Source organism: Miniopterus natalensis, chromosome 21, assembly GCF_054644295.1.
Source record: "Miniopterus natalensis isolate mMinNat1 chromosome 21, mMinNat1.hap1, whole genome shotgun sequence".
Lineage (NCBI taxonomy): Eukaryota > Metazoa > Chordata > Mammalia > Chiroptera > Miniopteridae > Miniopterus > Miniopterus natalensis.
Genome location: NC_142101.1, coordinates 4,652,736 through 4,663,136, shown reverse-complemented (window position 1 = coordinate 4,663,136; position 10,401 = coordinate 4,652,736).

Sequence of the window (10,401 nt, the reverse complement as noted above, 5' to 3'; positions counted from 1 at the left end):
CCCTCCCCCTCCCCCCTCTCCCCTCTGCCCTCTCCCCTCTGCCCTCTCCCCTCTCCCCTCTCCCTGTCCCCTCTCCCCTCTCCCTGTCCCCGTCCCCTCTCCCTGTCCCCTGTCCCCTCCCCCTCCCCCCGCGCACGTGGTGCTCTGTCGAATGTGTCCTGTGTAACCCCGAGTCCTGAGCTCCCTCCCCGAGCCCTCCCCCTGCGTGTGAGGGACACTGTTCCTGAACTTGGGCGTTCCATCTTGCTACCCTGTCTTCCAGCGCACGGTGCCACCTGAGAGTCTCTGAGGAGCAGCAGGACATTTTTTCCTGCCCTAAACTACGTCCTGATTGCTTTTCCTTTGTTGTTTCTTTGGGTGTTTGCCTCTCAGCGCCCGGCGGTCCCGCCGGCCTCTGCTCTGAGCAGCAGCCTCCCCTTCTCGTGTGGAGGGCTCCCAAGCGAGGAGTCGGAGCCGGGCTCCGCTGTGGGCTCGGCCACCCGTCCACACTTTCCCTCGGCCTCGCTCTTTGCTCGCAAAGCGGGGTAATGGTTCCAGCCGTCCTTGTTCTCAGAGGTGAAGAAAATGGGACAATTCTAGACTTACTGTGTCGTTAAAGTTAAAGCCTGATACAAATGGGGCTAATTCCGGGTCCCTCCAGGGATGGGCTCGTGTCTCTTTTTTTCTTTTTAATTTAATTTTTGTGAACAGGACATATAGATAGATGTGTGGTTCAAACAAATATTGAAATACACAAAGAGGTATAGAGTCCCCTCTGCCCAGCTCCACCCACAGTGAACCACTGCTGCTGGCTTTTGGTTCCAGGGTTTCCCTGCCCGAGTCCCGGCACCCGTAGCCCTGCCCAAAGGGACACATCTTACCCCTGCCAGCTCTCCACTCCCCGGCTCTGTGCCCAGTACCGAGCGCATCCGCAACAGATGCCTGCTGATGAATTTGATTAACTGATGGGTATTGTAACCAGAAACGCGCTGAAGACGGGGGACACCGACTGTCGACCATCCCAGGGAGCAGTCTGCCGGGACTTTCCTGCTCCAGTCCAGGACCAGTCGCTGCATCTGGCTTGTTTTGTTTTGCTTTTGTTTTTTAATGGATGTAAGCGATTCGTTGGTTGTCACAGGGGTAAAGGTAGCTACTGCATGAGAAAGTCTTAGAACAGTTTCTAGCCCAACAACACTGGAAATGGTCATCACACACCCTCTCACCTTACGCCACAACTTACCTCAAACGACCTGCTAATCCCATGCCATGGGCTGAATTGTGTCCCCTGAAGTTCAGATGTTGAAGCCCCAACCCTCAGGACCTTCAGAATGTGACAGTATTTGGAGATAGGCATCTCTAAGAGGTAGTCAAGGGAGCATGAGGTCATCATGGTGGACCCTTACCCAGTCTGACTGGTGATCCTATAAGAAGAGATTGGGACACAGACACACGGAGGGAAGAGTGTGCGAGGACACAGGGTCCCACCTTTGCCTGGTGCCTCTCAGGCCAGCCCCAAGTCTGCACTCCCTGACTTTTGGTTCCTTGACTAATGGACCCCTTTTGTGCTGAAGTTAATTAGAGATGGTTTACTGTGTCTGCAGCACAGAGAGCCTGTTGAAGGCAGTCCTACAGTAAGACCCCAACTCAGCCGCTTCTGGCCAGTGGCTGCTGGCCGGGCTCCAGCCTCCCTCTGGTTCTGGCCCAGTAGTGTGGGGAAGTTCCAGGGGCTGGGGGTCTCAGGCCACTGACCAGAACAGCTGCCCTCACCTCCTGCTGACACCCACCAAGCCTCCCCTCCTGGTCATGCCACTCGGATTCTGCCCAGGGACTGAGCCTCCCTCCTCTGGCTTCCCCGTGTCACATGGGTGTGTGTGCATCTGTCTGCCTTGGGCTCTTCAAGGCCCACCTCTGGGTGGTACCACCTCTGGGTTCTCACACCTGCCACAGGCCTGGTGTGTTTTGCATTTAATCAGCCTGTCCCCGGTAGCCTGTCCCTCAGCCCCTGGTGTCCTTGGTGCTCACAGAGGTGGGATCCAGGCCGAGCCCAAACAATCGACAACTTATAATGCAAATGCCAGGGCACGGTGGTCATTGCTTGGAGGGCACTCAGCAGCTCTGACTGGGGCGGGACAGCTGGCTGCCTGCTGGCCCCGGACTCGAAGTCCAGCACCCGGTAGCCTGTGAAAGGCCAGCAGGCCGGATGGGGAAGTAACAGTTCACAAAGCCGCCAGCTGCGTGGCCCGAGTCGGCGTGGGCTTGCCGTGGGCCGGTGGCAGGGCCTTCCTGTGCTCCTTGGGCAGCACTGGGCAGTGCTCAGCACTGGACTCGGGCTTCCCGGGCCAGCTCTGCCCTCAGAGGGCTGTGTGCCTTTAGGGAAAGCCCCTCACGTCTCTGAGCCTTTCATCACCCACCATTCAGAGAGTCCAATCCAGTGGAACCTCAGTTTTTGAACTTAATTTGTTTAGGAAGGCTGTTTGAGATGATTTGTTTGAAAACCAAATCATTTTTTTCCCATTAAAAATAATGTAAGTTGAATTAATTCACTCCAGACCTCTAATGATTCCCTGTTTTAACCTTTCTTATACATAGTACATGTCTAATGTGCTGTTTAATCTATAAACGAACACTCATTTTCTTAAATTTATTGAACCCCCCTACTAGCCTTAACTGAATGACTTTCAGCACTGGTTCCAGGGTGTCTTTCAGGAGCCAGGATGCAGCATCTTGGCTTTTTCACGTATCACTGCCTCTGAAATGCTGTCCCCGGCTAACTGCTTTTCCTTTATCCGAATCAGCAACAGTGTTTCCACCTCCTCAGTTGCCTGTGATCTTATTTCCTGAGCACCTCACACCCTTAGCAACATCAGCACGTGATGTGTCTTTAACTTTTAAAATTGTGCTGACCATCCATTTCACCAGCAACAAAAGCAAAAACACACGACGGTATTCACAGCGCAGTTTCCTGAGATGTTAACCTAGAGGTTTAGCAGTGAACTGACTCCTACTCTCTCCTTTGTTTGTGGCCCGAGAGACGCTTTTGTCATGCTGATATGTCAGCAGGAAAGGGCTGTCAGGTCAAGAACTCAAGTTTTGTTCAACAACCAAGACATTTTTTCCCCATGAACAACTTGGTTGAGAACTGAATTGTTGGAGATGGGAGATGTTTGAGAACCGAGGTTTGACGGTATTATAAATTGATGGAGATGTGCTTAGGAATGAATGAAATACTGTGCTTGAAATGTCTTACTCCTGACACTCTGAGAATGATTGTTGGTTGTTTGCTTTTCAGGTTTCCCTTAGACTTCAGTCCCTGGCCTCCTCACTCCACCTCCCCGTGTTCTGACCTCAGGATGGTCCCAAACCTGCTTGATGTCCCTCCTGACAGCCCACAGGGCCTGTGACATCAGACCCTCTTCTCTTCCCTTTACTGGACGTTTCTTTTTCTGCTCACACTCGAAGTTCCCACTTGTCCCTCAAGTTCTCCCTAACTCCCCACTTCCTCCTCTTTCCATCTTGATCCTGTGACTCTCAGCTCCGGAGCTGGGGGATCACATGTCTCCTAAGTGGCTGCTCGTCTCAGGGCATGTGCAGCTGAGTCACCTTTGCTACGGGGGAACGAGACCGGAGCAGGGGGACAGACCAGCACACAGCCCTCACCATTGACATAATGGCAGCCCACAGCTCGTCACCGCGGCTGAGTTGTCAGCAGCAGCGCGGTTCACTGCTCCAAGCTGGTGGTCTCTTCCAGACACAGGGCTCATGTGCATATTTTATTTCATTTTCACAACGACCCTATGAGGCTGACTGCCTAGTCTGAACAAGAAGAGCCATGGTGATCAGCCAGGCTGTATTTAAATCAGTAAGGGGAGCACCTGTCCATCCCAGGTGAGCCCAGAGCCACCCACCTCCTGCCTCAGCATCCTAGCGTGGGGTGTGCCAGGGGCTCCTCCTCTGGGACCCCACATGCCCCAGCTCAGCCGTATACTCAGCTCACTGCTGGGAGACCTCAGGCTGCCGCCCTGAGCTGGGGGGGGCTCCCACCGCACTATCTGGGAGATCACGCTGAAATTTGGGGTTGAGCTCGTCAAAGCAGAGGCTGGCAGTGTCCCGTGACCCCAGTGTGCTGAGGACGCGCATGTTGGCAGCTGCAGCCACAGGTGGCTCTTACTATGGGGGGGGGGACAGCCGCTCACCCGCCCACTGGCTCCCCAAGCTGCTTCTCAACCCCTATGACTCCTCCCCAGCTCGTCTGAGCTCCTTTCCTGGACTTTCTCCTTCCCTCAGTTAATTGGTGCTCTGCTGAATTGTGTCCCCAAATTCATATGTTGAAGCCCTACCTCCCAGTGTGATGCAATTGGGGACTTTGGAAGGTAACTGGGTTCATATGAGGACATGAGGGTGGGACCCTTATGACAGGATTAGTTTCCTTATACGAACAGACACCAGAGAGCTCTGTCCCTGTCCACCTCGTGAGGTCACAGGGAGAAGGTGGCATCTACAAACCAGGAGGAGAGCCCTCAACAGAAGCCCACCGCACTCGCACCCTGACCTCGGACTTCCAGCCTCCAGAACTGGGAGAAGATAAGCTCCTCTTGCTTAAGCCCCCAATTTGGGGCATCTTGTCACAAGGGCCCCAGTAAATGAATACAGTTAGTTGCCTTATTCTCAGTACAGCACAAGGGCTCAATCACGATTACTGCTGGAATTGTTATCCCTGCTGCTGTTTTCACATTTCCAGAGCACAATTAGCAAGAACTTGGTTCAGGATTTGCTTCTAGATGCTCTAGGACCAGGTATGAATTTTCTGTCTGCTCTAGAAGGGTCAGTCTGAAGGTCTGATCACAGGCCACCTGCTGGAATCCAGGCCTCTGCTGGTCCTCCCCGTGCAGACTGCCCAACCCCCAGGAGCCCAGCCTCCCACGCAGGGCCCGGGTCGGCCTCCCTGCCTCCTGTTCCTCCCCTTTGTCTCCACAGGAGAGGGTGCCGGAGGCTGGCACGTGGGCAGGGAGCTCCTTCTTCTCTTTCTAAGCACAAATCAGTCACTGTGCCCATAGAGGGACAATGCCAACAAGGCTCTGGGCGTGGGCCCACGTGCTGGCATTTTCTGAGGCCTGCCTTTGTTTTCCCTTCAGCAGCCTGGGCCTGAACCGGGAGGGTAACAGAACTTCATCCCCCACAACGGGGACAGCACAACAGACTGGGTAACAGGCGTCCTCAGTTCAAAGACTATTTAAGATCGACCCCTGCCCAAGGCGGCGTGAGGTGCCTGAAAGCTGTGGGTCGCAAGTGACAGAGAAGTTCACTAGGTTTCCCAGCCACAGCTGTCCTAAAGGCCTGCAGGACTGGCAGTTGTGAAGCCAAAAGTCTCCGGAACTTCAATAAAAACAGGACTTAACCAATCCTGTGCTATTGAAAATGATCTTCCTGTTCTCTCGGCAGAAAAACATGTTGCAGACTTGTTCTTATGTGAAGAAGACAGGGTAGCCATGGCGAGCAGGGAGGGGGGCTCAGAAATGCCTCGGACGTTAACAACGCTGCATGATTCTTCTGGATTTTATAATTTGTTGTTCTAAATAAATATTCACTGTAGTACCTAATTTTGTACTTGCAGTTTTTTTCTTAAAGAGGGAGGGTCTCTATCATCGAAGAAGCTTCCGACCTGCGACACAGGCTGTTGCTGGGCCTCCTGAGTTCTTTCTCAGAAGCACTTTTTCCTGCCTCATCCTTCCCCCTGCACCCATCCTGAGCTCTCAGCAAGCCCTTCTCCTTGGCCCTGGGCCTGCACAGCCCGGCCACCTCAGTGCCCAAGCGTGTGTGCAGGGGGCCGGGGGGCTGTCACTAGAGCCAGTTCCCTGCTGGGCATGAATCTCGCACCCTCGGTATCACGGTGGGATGGGCTCCCACTCCTGGTCCCACTACTTGGAGCACTTTTTCTGGAGATGAACATGGGAACCGAGAAGGTGAACAGGGGGGACAGCAGGCAGCTCAGGGGCCCTCCAAGGACTCTGGAGAGAACTCGGGCCAACAGAGTGACTGCCCTGGAGCGGAGGACAGGGCATTTCATTCTGGGTTCAGGTAAATAAGCCTTCTGAGCTCTTGACCACTGTGGGCCTCAGTTTATACTAAGTTCCCTTTTACCCCAGATCCACTGAATGCGATTATTGAACGATTAGCAGAGCACATGTGAGCCCCGTCTGCCTGCCCGCTTCGTGAGTGGTCAACGATTTTCCTGGATCTGGAGCTTGTTACAAACCATCCCGCTGGGGCTGCTGACTGAATTCGAGCCTGGTTTGCTTATGCTGGGGGTGGGGAATGAAACACTCGAACCCAGGTGTATGGCGATAACTGCAGCACTAGGGAAAGCTACTGAAAAACCACGGCATCGTACGCTTGAAATGGGTGAATTTTATGATCCTATAAAGTTGTTTCAAAAACCTGATATGCTTCCTGCGCTTTAAATTTAGGAATTACAAGCATGAGATAAAAACGGATAGGTGCATAAATCACTCATATTTCTCAAAAAGTCAGATTTGTTGAAACAGGAACTTTTGGACAAAAATAACCTTGGCCTGCAAAACCCTCATCACTGGGGCCATCTTGCCTCCTTTCCCTGGAGCCGCCGGGGATCCTGAGGCCTCCGGAAGCCCCAGCGTCCTCAGCTTCAGCTTGCAGTTTAGACACAAAGCCCACAAGAAATGCTGACTTTGTCCTCAAGGGCTAAGAACAAAAATCATAGCCAGCAAACCAGTGGCTCACTCAATAGTAAACAAACAGCTAAATGTTGACCGTGGACATGAAGGGGTCACCGTGTCTCTGCACCGGATCTGATGGAGCATGACAGCGTTGCTTAGAGCAAAACAGTCTTTTAGGAGTAGAATCTGGAGACTGAAGCCGTGTGACACCAAGATTCCAGGGGTTGAATTCGAAATATGTAGAAAAGCTTAATTCTGTGGCCACTGTAGCTGCCGAGTCATTTCATCTAACAATGTCTACCTGTCAGTGAATGTGTGTCCAGGGCACGTCTTTGCAGTGACTGCCACTCCTGACCAGTGTGTCCCTTCGGGGCCTTGACCGAGCCGGCTGCGGATAGTGACCTTGTTTCTCACCAGCTGGAATCAGCCATACCAAATACAACAGAGGCCTCTTTCCCAGGAAAATACCAGCAAGGATTTGTTCCTTGAAATGAGCTACTCATCGTTAATGTTTCTATCTCTCTCCCTCTCTTGGGAAGTCTCAGAAGTGGAGCCCAGGCGGATGCGCTAACCTGGCATGGAGCACGGGCCGGGCACGGCACAGGTCAGGGGGCCAGGGCAGCCGCGCAGTGGGGGTCCCAGGTACCTGGGTGTGCGGTCGGGACATGAAGTTCAGAGCTGGGAGAGATGCCTGGTTGTGGCTGGGTCTCAGCGACCAGCTAAGGGTCAGCACAAATTCCTTTTTCGTCTACCTTCTCCTCACCCCTTAAATAAAAGAATTTCTGAGGACACCTGACAGATAATTTACAAAGGTAATTTCATGTAAATGTTATATCTGTCTCCCGAAAAGCTAAGTCTAAACTTTTAGCTATGTGCCCATAATCATCTGGGAAGGTCTCTGACATATGGGGAGATATTTGTCATCATGTCAGCCCATGGAGGGACTTCCTACTGTAGGAAGTAGAATGTGAAGATGCTAGATCCTCACGTTCCCAGCCACAACTGCTGCCAGGATATGGGCACACAGCCTAGGCTCTGTCAACCAGGCGGCTCTGACCCAGACTCTGAAGTGGAAGCTCCTGACTCAAAGACGCATGGACTCATAATCTAGTCTAGATTCACTCACCCAACACCTTTACAGCCTGCTCCCCCGCCTGCCCCATGCTACAGGAGCTGGTCCTGCCGAGTATGTGGGCTCCTATATTCCTCTGTAACACTGGATGGCTGTAGGGTGCTCTTCTGTCAGGGGACATAGGAGGAGGCCTGTTTTGAGATTTCTTGGAAAACTCTTGCCTTCCTGATACAGGAGTCACCCTTTCTGTCTTCTCCCAATTTCTGCCTTGAATGCAAATGCAACATCTAGGGCTGCAGCAGCGACCTTGCAACCATGAGGGAATAACTCTGAGAATTGAAGCCAATATGCTCAGGGTAGTAAAGCAGATTGAAAGAGCCAGGGTCCCTGGCAGATTTTGTTTTTGCACAGTTGAATCCATGCTTGCCACAAAGGACTTCCAGATTTTTTTTTAAAAAAAAGCATTTATTTTATTTTTTAAATATATCTTTATTGATTTCAGAGAGATGAAAGGAGAGGGAGACAGAGAGAGATAGAAACATCAATGATGAGAGAGTCAGCTGCAGCCCGCAACCCGGGCATGTGCCCTGACTGGGAATCGAACCCCGATCTCCTGGATCCTAGGTCGATGCTCAATCGCTGAGCCACGCCCGGCCGGGCAAAAGGATTTATTTTTAAATAACTATTGCCAGGTTTTCTGTTCTTTGCAACAGTCTCCATTCCAAGCTAATACAGGTAGTTTCCAGTGCCCAGCATTGCGTGGTCTATGGTGCAAATTAGCATGTCCAAGCCAGTGGTGGGAGCAGTGTTGTCAAACCAGTTCTGCAGCATTATTTCTGCTGTCACTCCTCTTTCTAGAGTCCTGAAGATTTCATGAGCTACATAACATGTCTTTTAACACATTCTTTTTCGTTAAATTCACCAGTCTTTTTTTTTTTTTTTAAAGATGAGGTCATTAGGGTGGGTCCTAATCCACTAGGACTGGTGTCCTTATAAAAAGAAATTTTTGGACACAGAGATGCACACAGAGAGAACACTATGAAGATAAAGGCAGAGATTGGGGTAAAAAACCCACACAAACCCAATGGCCCGGCCTGCGCGGCTCAGCGGTTGAGCATCGACCTAGGATCCAGGAGATTGAGGTTTGATTCCTGGTCAGGGCACATGTCCTGGTTACGGGCTCAATCCCCAGTCGGGGGCGTGCAGGAGGCAGCTGATCAATGACTCTCATCATTGATGTTTCTATCTCTCTCCCTCTCCCTTCTTCTCTTTGAAGTCAATAAAGATATATCTAAAAAAAAACCCAAAACCAAAAAACCCAATGCTTATTTCTGTTGCTTGCAATCAAGAATCCTGAGAAATTCCGAAATTGACACCAGGAGTGGTGGCAGCAACGTACCCTCAGGGAATGGGGAGAATTTGAGATTATGTGGTCTGGTTGGATCTTAGGACAATAAAAATTCAAGCAGTATTAGGACATTTCAGGACACAAATGATCCTTTGTGGTCACCTGCAGTGAAGGTCACCAGTACAGTGAAGGGGCCACTGAGGTTAAGGCATCAAGAAACCAAGAGAACAGCCTGAGGCATAAAGAATCTAGAACTGTGGGTGGAAGGGTTGATGCTAATGGCTAGAAAGCTTAAGAAGTGAATGGCAGGGTCTTGAATCCTGGTTCAAGGCAGTCTGAAAACCAGGGACTCAGTGACTTTGAAAAGAATGTCTTTTGCAACTGCAACTAAACTGAAAGGGAGATCTGTGGGTTCCTGAGTCATAGCATGTTAGCGTCACAACCTCCTCTTGTCCCATTGATGATCTGGGAGCTGATTGGAAATAGGATCAGGAGACTCTGAGTGGAGACATACGAGACTGAGGATGCACGGAGCACACAGCCTCCCTCCTCCCTGTGTAGACACTGTTCCTCACTTGCTTCAAGACCTATAATGTTCTTGCCCCAGGAAGTCACTTTACAAGGTGGAATGCAAGTTCTTTTGTACCTCCCCTCTTCTCACTGCCTTTCTACCCAAACCATAGCTAGGCACTAACATGCTCTTCATGCTAGAAGACCAAAGCTGGATGCAGGAGACTTTTTTACCAAAAGAGTTGCAAGATTTTGCTTTTTATCTTGGTAAAAGTCTTGGAAACACACGTGGGAATCAATCCTGAGGGTGCTAAACCATGGAGAGAAGTACAGGATGTTTCCTTCCCAAGACAGTGCAGCTCAGTGTGCTTCCTAGAGCCGGGGGTGTGGTTCTGACCATTGACTTGCTTGGTCGGTTGAATGAATCCTGGAGGCCCACACAAGAAAAGCCCAGATGCCTGAATTTTTTTGGCATAATGTAGGAGCAGGAACCCAAGGAAACAGGAATGTTGGTGTGGATATACTGTGTATGACTCACTCACCAATCTCCTAACCCTGTGCCCTGAGAGGGACCAGAAGATGCTCCTTTCCTCAAGGCATTGAGAAATAAAGTGCCACCACTTCTCATAAGGACTGTCATGGCTATCAGTATACATTAGGAGGTGCTGTGGGAAGCTGCTGGTATTAAACAGACTCCCTCACATTCACCAGATTCCTAGGTGTCAGAGGCCAGTAGGGGCACAACCACCAGGAGAGGTGAGGTCATCTCAGTAGAAGTCATGGTGACCACGACCATTCCC